Source organism: Passer domesticus, chromosome 4, assembly GCF_036417665.1.
Source record: "Passer domesticus isolate bPasDom1 chromosome 4, bPasDom1.hap1, whole genome shotgun sequence".
Lineage (NCBI taxonomy): Eukaryota > Metazoa > Chordata > Aves > Passeriformes > Passeridae > Passer > Passer domesticus.
Genome location: NC_087477.1, coordinates 1,433,818 through 1,445,275, shown reverse-complemented (window position 1 = coordinate 1,445,275; position 11,458 = coordinate 1,433,818).

Below are 11,458 nucleotides of genomic sequence, written 5' to 3'. Positions count from 1 at the left end.
TAGACCACCTGAGAAACACAATGTGACGCTATACACCACTGGACCCTGCATCTGATGTGGGGATTTGCTGGAACCCAGGACGCCCCTCTGGGTGCCCTGGATGACACGTGCCCCTGGCAGACGGCTGGGGAGTCCTGGCAGGAAGCCATAGACACTTGGGATTTTGATCTTAACCCATAAAGCAAATTACCAACCTTGTATGAAGAATCACAAGTCACAGAAGTTTAAATAGAGTGATAATGAATTAATCCCAGGGTGAAACGTGGAATTTGGGGGATTTTACTAGAGGGGGTCTAGGAGGCAAGATGGAAGGATTTGGGCGTTGTCCTATTTTTCTTCCTTCTTCTTCCTAGCTTCCATCTTCTTGGTGATGGTGGCACATTTGGATTGGTTTAGACTAGAAGTAGACAGTCTAACAGAGGTGACTGGTATTGGAAAATAATGATCAATGAAGTACATGTACTTCATAGTATAAAATGAAGACACCAGCCCAGGGGCAGGCAGCGTGCCCATGACAGATCTGTAGATCAGACCTCTGCAGGTCTGAAAAAGAATGGTTTAGATAAGAGACAATAAACAACCTTGTGAACCAGAGCTGAAGAATTCCGACTCTTTCTTCCACTGTCGGGCTGGGAAAAAAGAACTCTCGGGGAGGGTCATCCTGACTGCAGGAAACCTGAGAGGGATACAACAACTAATTAATCTATTTTTGGGACAGTCCAAGGGGGATATTCGGTGCAAACTCCAAAAAGTCTGAGAAGAAAATATACGGAATTTAGAAACTTGATTGGGGGAGGCTTGGAGAGTCTTTAGCAACAGAGAAGAAGGGGATAAACAAGGGATGAAAAACTTAATAGCAATAGTGCAGGAGGAACGGAAAGAAAGACGTGAAAGCAGGCAGGGAGCACCCAGGCAAGGCCCTCCTCGATCCGGCAGAAATCAATGTGCAAACTGTAAGAAACAGAGCCATTGGAAGAAGGACTGTCCAGAGCAGAAAGAGAATGGTCAAGGGAATCAAAGGAGAGGAGGGGTGTTTGCCCATGTGCAAGACAATTAGGGGGGACTGGAGGAGACTACCCCAGCAGGCTCTCTGGTTGTAAAACTAAAGCTGGGGAAATGGAAAAAGAAGGGAAATTCCTAGTCAACCTTTAGAAGCGAGTACCTTCTAGGGGCAAGGTACTCGGTCCTAAATACAGCCTTGATGCCCATAGGGGATGATTATGCTACAGTTACGGGAGCGACTGGCCAAACTGAAAAGGCATTTTTCTTTAGGCCAATAAAATACAAACTGGGAAAGCAGTGGGGGATCCACAAATTTCTATATATGCCCAACTCCCCTGAGCAACTTCTGGGCAGAGATTTGCTGGGACAATGACAGCCAACTATTGCATTCAAAAATGGGGAAAATACTCTGGAGGGAAATGATCAAAAGTATGTAGAAATATTGAGTTTGATATTAACCACTAGTCAAGTCACAAGGGAAACTGAAATCGATGAAGATGTAATGAATCAGGTATTCCCTGGGGTATGGGCTTCTGATGTATCAGGGAGAGCAAAAAACGCTCCCCCTATACAGATCAGACTAAAAAGGGAATGCAACCTGTCAGAGATAAACAGTATCCCCTGAGGAAGGAAGATAAGGATAGCATTAGCCCAGTAATTGAGAACTTTTTAACATCTAGGATTATTAAAAGAATGTCAATCTGATTTTAATGCCCCTATCCTACCAGCCAGCAAACCTGATGAGTCATACAGGTTAGTACAGGATCTGCAAGCCATGAACAAGATAACTGAGGAACTGTATCATGTGGTGGCCAATCCCTACACGTTATTAAATTGCTTAACACCTGAACTAACTTGGTTTACCGTTTCAGGTTTAAAAGACGCCTTCTTTTGCCTTCCTATCCACCTAGCCAGCCAGAAAATTTTTGCATTTGAATGGGAAAGTCCTAAAAGTGGGCAAAGAACTCAACTTACATGGACAGTACCCCCACAGGGATTTAAAAACTCACCCACTTTGTTTGGAGAACAACTTGCAAAGGAATTAGAGGCATGGGAAGCCCCTCCAGAGGAAGCGAAGCTGCTACGAAGATGACATCCTCATAGCCACACGGACGAGTGAAGCATGCGTGGCCTGGACGGTAAGCCTCTTGAACTTTCTGGGACTCCAAGGGTGCCGGGTATCAAAGAAAAAGGCTCAAGCAGTAAAACAGACATTAACTTATCTGGGATACAAAGTCAGTACTGGACAATGTACCCTGGGCCAAAGCCGGAAGGAGGCAATATGCCAGACCCCAAAACCTCAGACTGCAAAAGAACTAGGAACTTTCCTGGCGATGACGAGGTGGTGCAGGTTATGGATCTGTTACTATGGACTGTTTGTTAAGCCCTTATATGAACTTATTGCAACTAAAAGCAGGGAAATCCAATGGACAGAGGAAGCTACGCAGGCTTTCCACCAGCTGAAAAAAGCCCTCATGTCAGCTCCAGCTCTGGGATTGCCAGACGTGAGTAAGCCTTTCCTCTTGTTCTCCAATGAGAAGGAAGGAATTGCCTTGGGAATATTAGCACAGGACCTTGGCCTATACCAGAGACCAGTTGATTACTTCTCTAAGCAATTGGATGCAGCAGCTAAAGGGTGGCCTGGATGCCTCAGAGCTGCTGCAGGAGTTGCACTGAATATCCAAGAGGCAAGTAAATTCACCCCGGGCCACAAAATGACTGTGCCAGTGTCTCACACAATGTCTGCAGTGCTGGAGGTGAAAGGTGGACATTGGCTTTTCCCGCAACGATTTCTGAGATACCAAGCTATTATGGTGGAGCAAGATGATGTGGACATAGTGGTGACTAACATTGTCAATCCAGCCTCCTTCCTCAGTGGAAACCAAGGGGAGCCAGTGGAGCATGACTGCCTGGAGACTATCGAGGCAACCTATTCCAGCCACCCCTCTCAAGAATGCAGAAATCTGGTTTACTGATGGAAGCAGTTATGTCATCAGAGGAAAACAACACGCTGGGTACCCAGTTACTACCTGCAAGGAGGTAACAGAATCTGGGATGGATACCTCTGCACAAAAGGCCAAGATAATTGCTCTAACTCGGGCCTTGGAATTGGCAAAAGGGAAAGAAATAAACATATATATGGACTCAAAGGATGCATTTGGAGTAGTGTATACTCATGGAGCCATTTGGAAAGAAAGAGGCTTGCTGAACTCTCAAGGGAGAAACATTAAACATGCGTCAGAAATGCTGCGACTCCTAGAAGCAGTCTTGTTACCAGAAGAGGTGGCAATCATGCACATTAAGGCATTTATCAGAAGATAAACTCAGAACTGGAAGAAGGAAATGAGCTGGCAGATAGGGAAGCAAAAGAAGCAGTGAAAAATGAGGTAATAACTGAGGCAACCCTGATTCCAGGTGGGCAAATTTCCTTAAAATACAACAAATTAGACAAAAAAATTGATCAATGAGCAGAAAGGAGCCTATAACCAAGAGGGATAGGCCACCACAGAGGGAAAATTAATTATACCCTCTGACTTATTATGATCTCTAAAAAGGGAGGAATATCAGAAAACACATTGGGAAATTGATGCCCTACATATCTAAATGAAAGGATCATTGATAGAAATTTACAAGCCACTATCACCCAAGTGACTCCACAACGTGACCTTTGCCTCCAGACCAATCCCAAGAATATTCCCAAACCTAAACTTGGCCAAATTGGAAAGGGCCATGGACCTGGGCAGCAATGGCAAATCAATTTCACGGAATTGCCAAGAAAAGGGGAGTGTAAGTTTTTACTAGTACTAACAGATACCTTTTCAGGGTGGCCAGAAGCATTCCCCACCAGGACTTGTAAAGCTCAGGAGGTAACTAAGGCATTGGTACAGGAAATCATACCATGCTTTGGAGTCCTGGTCACAATCTCCTCGGATAGAGGACCACATTTCATCGCAAAATTAGTGCAACAAATTAGCCAGTACTTGGGCATAGACTAGGAACTTCACACCCCATATAACCCACCATCAAGTGTTCAGATAGAGAAAATGAATCATTTGATCAAACAACAAGTTACACAAGTGGGACAAGAGGCTAATTTGCCATGGCCTCAATCCCTCCCATTAGCGCTGCTGCAGATTCAGACCAAACCCAGGACTAAGGAAAAGCTAAGTCCCTTTGAATTGCTTTATGGGAGACCATACACGGCGCAGAAGGGAACATCTGCCCAGGACGTATCACTATGTGATTGCTCTGACCAAACAGCTTAGAGCAATCAAAAAATATGTGGCTGGAACTTGGGGTACAGGGCTCGATGCACCAGTACATGATGTGCAGGTTGGAGACTATGTATATGTTAAGTCTCTAAGAGAGAAGGCCCTGGAACCACAATGGGAGGGACCATACCAAGTGCTCCTTACTAGCTTCACTGCAATCAAGACTAAGGAACAAAGTGCTTGGATTCACCACAGCCGTGTTAAGAAAGCTCCAGAAGCCCCTTGGAGAATAACAGCGGGTGATGGTAAACTGAAACTGAAACTTACCCGCACAAAATGAATGCATCATGGTGGGTGGGGATTTGCGCTGAAGTGTTGTTCACAATCATCGCTGTCATCCAAAAATTAGAAAGTACTCCTAGCCAGAACAATGCTGAATGGCCTTGGTCCCAAGCCCTTACTCAATACACCGGATCCATAGGAAAACCTTCCCGTGTTAAACCTAACAACTGTAGTCATATGCAAAACACAAATACATAAAAGGCAGGAGAGGGAGAAACAGAGGTTGTGGTGACTTCAAGGGACCATGGGGGAGGTAATTAAGATAGGGTGTAGAATGATTAATGGGACTACCTATAGTAAAGCAACCCAAATCAGTGTAAATAAGCACTGGAAGATTTGCAATCGTCCAAATGAATTGGACTGTTGGCACAACTTCACATTAAGACAAACTGTCAACATGGTTTGCTTCTGGGCCTACAACACTATTGGGCTGTCTTTCAAATTTAAAATAAGTGCTATAGCTAAGCCTGTTACAACCCACCCCAGCACTCAAGCACAAACCCAAAATCCGCCATTTAAGCTTGAACCTAGATTTTATCAAATTGGCCCATACATAATAAGGAATACAGGTCAACACAACTGTTCTTTAATCCAGTATTATGACATGTCGAACTGGTAATGCAAACTACTATCTCGACAGTTCAGCCAGCTTGTTCCCCCTTCATAAGGTCATCCTTCGAGGGATGGACAAGATGGCTACAAAAACAAGTGCACTTCAGAGACAGAATGAGAAGGGATTTAACCGAGATGTTAGGGACTATGCTAGGGGTTTTGAATAGGATTGACTCAGAAATGTTACTGAACAAATTAGCTGTAGCAGCTAGCCATCCAATAAAATTAAAACAGCCTTTACAGTCATCTCTTTTGGCATTGGGAAATAGTCAGTGGCAAGTCTCGAGGGTGCTGCCGAAATGGAGAGAAATTGAAGATCAAGACCATAGCTTGCGAGCAGACGCATTAAAGGGGGCACAGGATCACATATCTTTAGCCCTCAGCTATATACAAACACAATTATGGGTACAGTCAACAGCTGCTTTAATCATAAGAGAAGGAAGTGAAGGGGTGTTTCCCACTGAAGTGCAAAAGGTTGTCTGGGGCAGTACTACAGACATTGAGAAAGATTTCCAGTCTTGGTGGACCATGGTAATTTTACATATAATCCCCCCACTAACACAGCTCCAGCCTTCGTGCTCACTCTGCATAATGGCACAGTTCACGCTATTCACGCCATTGCTGCCTTAGGGCTCAGTCACAAGCAGCCAGCATTATACCCCTCAGAATACAGGGTATGGGCTTGGAAAATCCAGGGGAGATGGCAAACCATAAACTTGGAACCTTGCATTGCTCAAGAACAACAGGGATTTATCTGTCACAGTAATGTGATTAGTGCTCAAGACATATGCCTTGACAATGACCAAGGCATTTGCCACTTTGAGATCCACCCAGATACCAACCAATAAACGGTACTAGTGTATATAGGTGATGGCTGTGTGTGTTTAAGGACTGTGTGTGATGTCATAGAAATTGATAAGAACAAGGTTGCCGGGGTGACACGATCCATCCTAAGGATGTGATTCGTGAAGGTTCTTTTTCACCTATCTCAGGGTGCAAAAACTGACACTACAAGGGGATTTGTAGTAAAATCAAAACAGAGATACTTTTATTGTATAGCCATAGCAAAGATGCGTTAGAGAGAGAAGGGGAATGAAGAAAGGGGAAAGAATAAGGAAAAGAAAAAGAAGAGAGGGAGGGCAAGGAGGTATATAGCTACCAGACGTGCGGATGACAAAGTCCCTCGAAGTCTGGTCGACGAAGAGGCCTGTCGTCTTCACGTCAGGGGTGATCTCAAAGGTATCAGTCAGCTCTAACCTTTTTTATAGTCCTTTTGAAATGGGGGAAGGGGACCCATTTCAAAATAGTCTATTGATAAAGGGTACAAGGAGTCCATCAGTAGTCCATCAGGAACAGGCGTCGTCAGCAGCAGATGTCGTAGGCAGGAACCATTGTCTTCTCGGTCCAGTGGTCGCTTGCAAAACTTTCTCCGGTCCCCACGCATACCTTCCCTCACCCTACAGTAGGGATTTCAGTCTCAGTCCTTTTGGGAAGAAGGGGGGGCTTTTCCATGTAGGGGTCGCATGTCTCAGTCCTTGAGGGGAGAACCTTCTCCCATCTCAGTCCATCTGTCATGGTGGTTGATGTACGATGAATGGAGGGTCTTTTAGTGGTGACCACAGAGAAGGTCCTTCCAGAGAGAAAGTCCAGCCAAGTCAGAAGGGTGGAGAAATTCCAGCACTAGCGTTGTTAGGTGATGCAGGCGAAGGAGAGCACACTGCCCCTTCTCGGGTGCAGTGTTGTTCCATGAGTTGAGCAAACACACCCGTAGGCAATAATCTGGCTTGGTGGACCAGACAGACCTGGATTTTCAGAACAGGATCTTTCCCTTTCCCCGGTGATCTTGGCTTTCATGATGATCGAGAGGCACAAAAAAAATGAGGGAAGTTTCGGACAGACACTCACAAATAGGAGCAATATATAATTAGGGTTTTTAAAATTTTGCCTGCCCCCTTTGCCTGTTATTTCTCTCCACTGTGCTAAGACACAACCTAATGGGTTGGCTTTATGTACTTCCTTACTCTGCCTTGTTCCCATGATGTCTTTTTAGAGCAAGCTTTAGCTTACTCAGTTCCGAATGTCCAGATGTGAGTCTCAAATCAAAACTCCTTTTTTCTGCTTCTTCAGAGTTATTTTTAAAAAGTAATAATTAATCAAATAATCAATGTACAAAAATATTAATAACCAATTTAACAATCAATAATACTTCAAATAACTAATTGTTATTAACATTAAAATACAAATTAATTTCATAATTAATATATAACACTCCACCATTAACTTTTACTTGTTTGTTGTTTGCTCAGTCCCACACAAAGTTACAAACTCCTAAGGGTACAATCCAAACCACTGGGGAGAATAGAAAAGGAAAAAATTCCTTAATTCTTCCTTTTGATATGGCTGTGCCACTCCTTTATCCTTTCCCAATCCTCTTCAAAGATGTCTTCCCATGTCTCAGGGTCTAGGTGACTTTTTCCACAGATTAAATTCACTATTTCACACCTTGCATGTACATCTTGGTTATAGTATCTTGGCAGTTCAGGGGTACATGCATGGCATGCAGGTCTCTGTCCATATGAAACACAATACCACCTCCTCCGACACTTTCTGCACTGAAGGAGAAGCCAAGCTGTGTGCCAGTCTGGCTCCCAGTGAAAAGCTGTCAGTCTGCACACAAAACTGGGAATCACCCCTTCAAGCCCCCAGGTCAAGGCGTTTCTAAGCACTCTTTCAGCTGCGGGGTGTTCCCAGTCAAAGGCTCGATAGCAACGTGTTGAACTGTGGTATATCCCTCCCAAGAACACTCTGTCTCTCCCTCCATCCTCCCGTTCTATGACTCCCCAGCCCCTGACGGATGAAGAGACTGACTCGGTTCAAGCTGAAACCACCTGTGTAGAGCATGTCTTGGAGGCCGGGCTCTCCCAGCCCAGGCTTGAAGTTAGGCAGCAACCATGGGCAAATCACCTCTCGCTTGTGTTATGAATAAATTGTTATCTATTTTTTTTCAGATTGCAGAGTTAAAACAAGTTGGACCAGTTGCTGTTAATTAGCTTCATTGTTAAGAGTTCTTCTTCAATTACCTGTTAATGGTTAGCGTTTAACCCTTGTCCCCCTAAGGCTTGCCAGGGAGGGATGCCGGGACCCTGCAAGTACCAGGAGAATGGGAGTGGCATCAGAGCGAGTATGCAGATGACAAATGCATTGCACCAAATTTTGCAGTATTCCAGGGAAACCCCTAAAAACAACGAGCCAACATAGAACTATGGGTACGTAGGTGATGTCTAAGGATGGGAGCATAGTCCAATGCCTGCTTGGATCCTTTTTGCTTCTCACCCTCACCTGAAAGAATCTTGACTAGAGAGAGGAACCAAGGTGATGGACCAAAAAGGTGGAATCTCCTAATCTCTCAAGAGGATGGAATCCCCAGCTCTGCCTGCAGACCAGCGGACAAAGCTGCATCACCCTCCTCCTCTGTGCCACTCCTGGGAGCAGCAGCGGCGTGGGCACAACCCGTCAATTGCTCTCCACCTGAGCTGATCCTTTTAAATAAAGGCATTAAAGAGGAGAAAGATCTCCTGCCCATTTATTTCAGCTTGTACCAAAAAAAAAAAAAAAAAAAAAAAGGAGCAGCAAACCCCTTAATGCAAAGGCTCTCCTAGTAACAGCTGTCAAGACTGAAGGGCAGTGTTATCGCACAGCAAACACTTAACTCTTAGTCCAGGCAGGCTTGCTGGCTGCCTGCAGGTGGTTCCTGCCCCTTACCAACCAGCGGCGCTTGCTTGCAAATGCCAATTTGTACCGTGCTCCTGCTAGCTGTGCTATCAGCTAGCGGTGTTCAAAGCAACCCTACAAACCGCGGCTTATGCCCCGAGTGCCCGCTGCGCTGAGAGCAATTTGGCAAGCCCCGGCTCATGCCCCTGCACCGCGCTGGCCCCGCTCGTTAGAGCCGCCCTGCACCACGCATGTGCTGCCGGCCAGGGGCTGCCTGCGCTGGGCATGCGCTGCTTGCTCTCCCAGGCGCTGCCGGCTGGCCGCCGCTGCCCTGGCATTGCGCCGCCTCTGCCCGCCGCGCCGACCTGCGCCACGCTCATGGCGACCCGGCGCCCTTGAAATGTTCTTTGAAAAACCACAGTTACCAGAGAAACTAAACCAAGACTTCATTCCCCGCAGCATGTTTCACCGTTCACTCACACCCACCCACACACACAAGCACACACGTCCGGACGTGATAACCATACACAATCACAGTTCAAACCAACGCTCCGCCAGCTGCTCTGTCAGCTGGGGACGCCCGCCACCGGCTTCTCCCCGGCAGATGATTGCTTGCAAACTGCTTGTGCAAAACTGCACACAAAGACGTCTCTTATGCAACTTATCAGTAGCCAACCCTATAAAAAATAAAGGAATACATACCACTTCTGTCCACAGTCTCAATGCGCTGTGGTCTGCTCCCCGCAGTGTACAGCCAAGGCACAGAGTCTCTCCCGGGGAAGAGTCCCCTGGTACACCTGAGAGGGTCTGTGCCCAGCCGGACCAGCAGGTGAGCAGAGTTAGTCCCATCTGGGTTGCCAAATGAAGCGATATGCGGAATAAATGGACTCCACAATTTGATGTAGTTATGAAGTGGGTATGCGTGTCAGGGCCTGGCACAAGCGAGATGGCTCTCGTGAAAACTTGTGCCCCGAGCCCTGGTCCGAGCCACATCTTTGTTCACAAACATGTTCCATATGCAATGCATTACACAATCTCTTCATGCATATTCACCCCCTGGCCCCACCTGTCCTCCCCTCACATGGCGATTAGATCCACGCCCTTCTGGGCACGCATTGTTTCCTGTGGTGGTCACACTGGGGTCTTTGGTGGTCTCTGAGGCCGAAGGCTGTGGTCTTGCTCATGACTGAACTTTTGAACTTTTCTCATTTCTGCGTGCACTGTGGTCCCCTGGTGCTTATCTGAGTACGTCTGTTGGTTTGGATCAGCTTGGAGAGAGAGGAGCTCCTTAGTCTATGGTTCCTGCATTCCCTGGTCTTCTCCTGGTGTTATGAGTAAAAAAGTCATCTGTAGCTATGATATTTTATTAAATAAATATCATATTTTCCCCCTCCTGAGGAGCTGAGGGCCTCAGGAAAGAAATGTAAACAATAACTCTCTGCTGCTGTGGAATGCAACAGGTGCATCTTCCATTGGTCCATGTGGATTGTTTTCACTTGATGACCAATCACAGCCACCTGTGTTGAGCCTGTGAGCAGTCACAAGATTTTTGTTATGCATTCCATTCTATTCTTCTTCTTTGTAGCCTTCTGGTCATTTTTTCCTCTCTGTTCTTTTAGTATAGTTTTAATGTAGTATTTTAATAGAATATATAATAAATCAGCCTTCTGAAATGGAGTCAAGCCTCGTGTCTCCACACCTGGTGTGTTCACCCCCACAAATTATCCATTTTTTTTTTAAGGCTGCAAAGTTAAACAGGTTGGGCCAGTTGTTGAGAGTTGAAGTGTTGACTATTTCTTGTTGATAGCTTCATGTTGCAATCACCTCTTATTACTAGTTTTTCTTCAATTACCTGTTAATGGTTAGAAATCAAGCGCAATTGTCCCCCTGCTGCTTCCCCAGAGCCTGCAGGTAGCAGGGTAGAGGGGGTGACGTCAGAGCTAGTATGCAGATGAGAATGCATTTCACCAAAGTTTGCAATTTTACAGGAAAAAAAAACCTGAAAAAACAAGCCAACATGGAATTAAGAAACCTAAGTAAGGTCTAAAGGTGAGGAACTTAATCCAGTATCTGCTAAGATCCTTTTTACTACTCACCCTAACCTGAATGGATGTCAGATAGAAAGAGGACCTGGAATGTTAGACCAAAAAAGCGGAATTCCCACTACTCCCTCGAGGACGGAAGGCCCAGCTCTGCCTGCATACCAGCGGACACAGCTGCATCGTCCTCCTCCTCCATGCCACTCCTGGGAGCAGCGGGGGTGCGGGCGACCTGTCGTTTCTCCCCAACCTGAGCTGAATATTTTAATAAAGGCATTATAAAGGAGAAAGATCTCCTGCCCTATTTATTACGCTGGTATTGTCCTTCATAGCAAGAAGCTTCAGATATCTGCATTTTCCTATGCCCTTTGTACCATGGCAGAGGTTTCTTAAGTAAAAGGTTAAAATTCAACACATAATTCTACAATTTAAAATTTAAATGCTTAGTCCATATATTGCTAACTTAATTGAACCCCCCAAAACCTCCATTTCAACAGCAACCCCTGCCTGGCTTCTGCCTGCCCACACCGTGGGCATCCA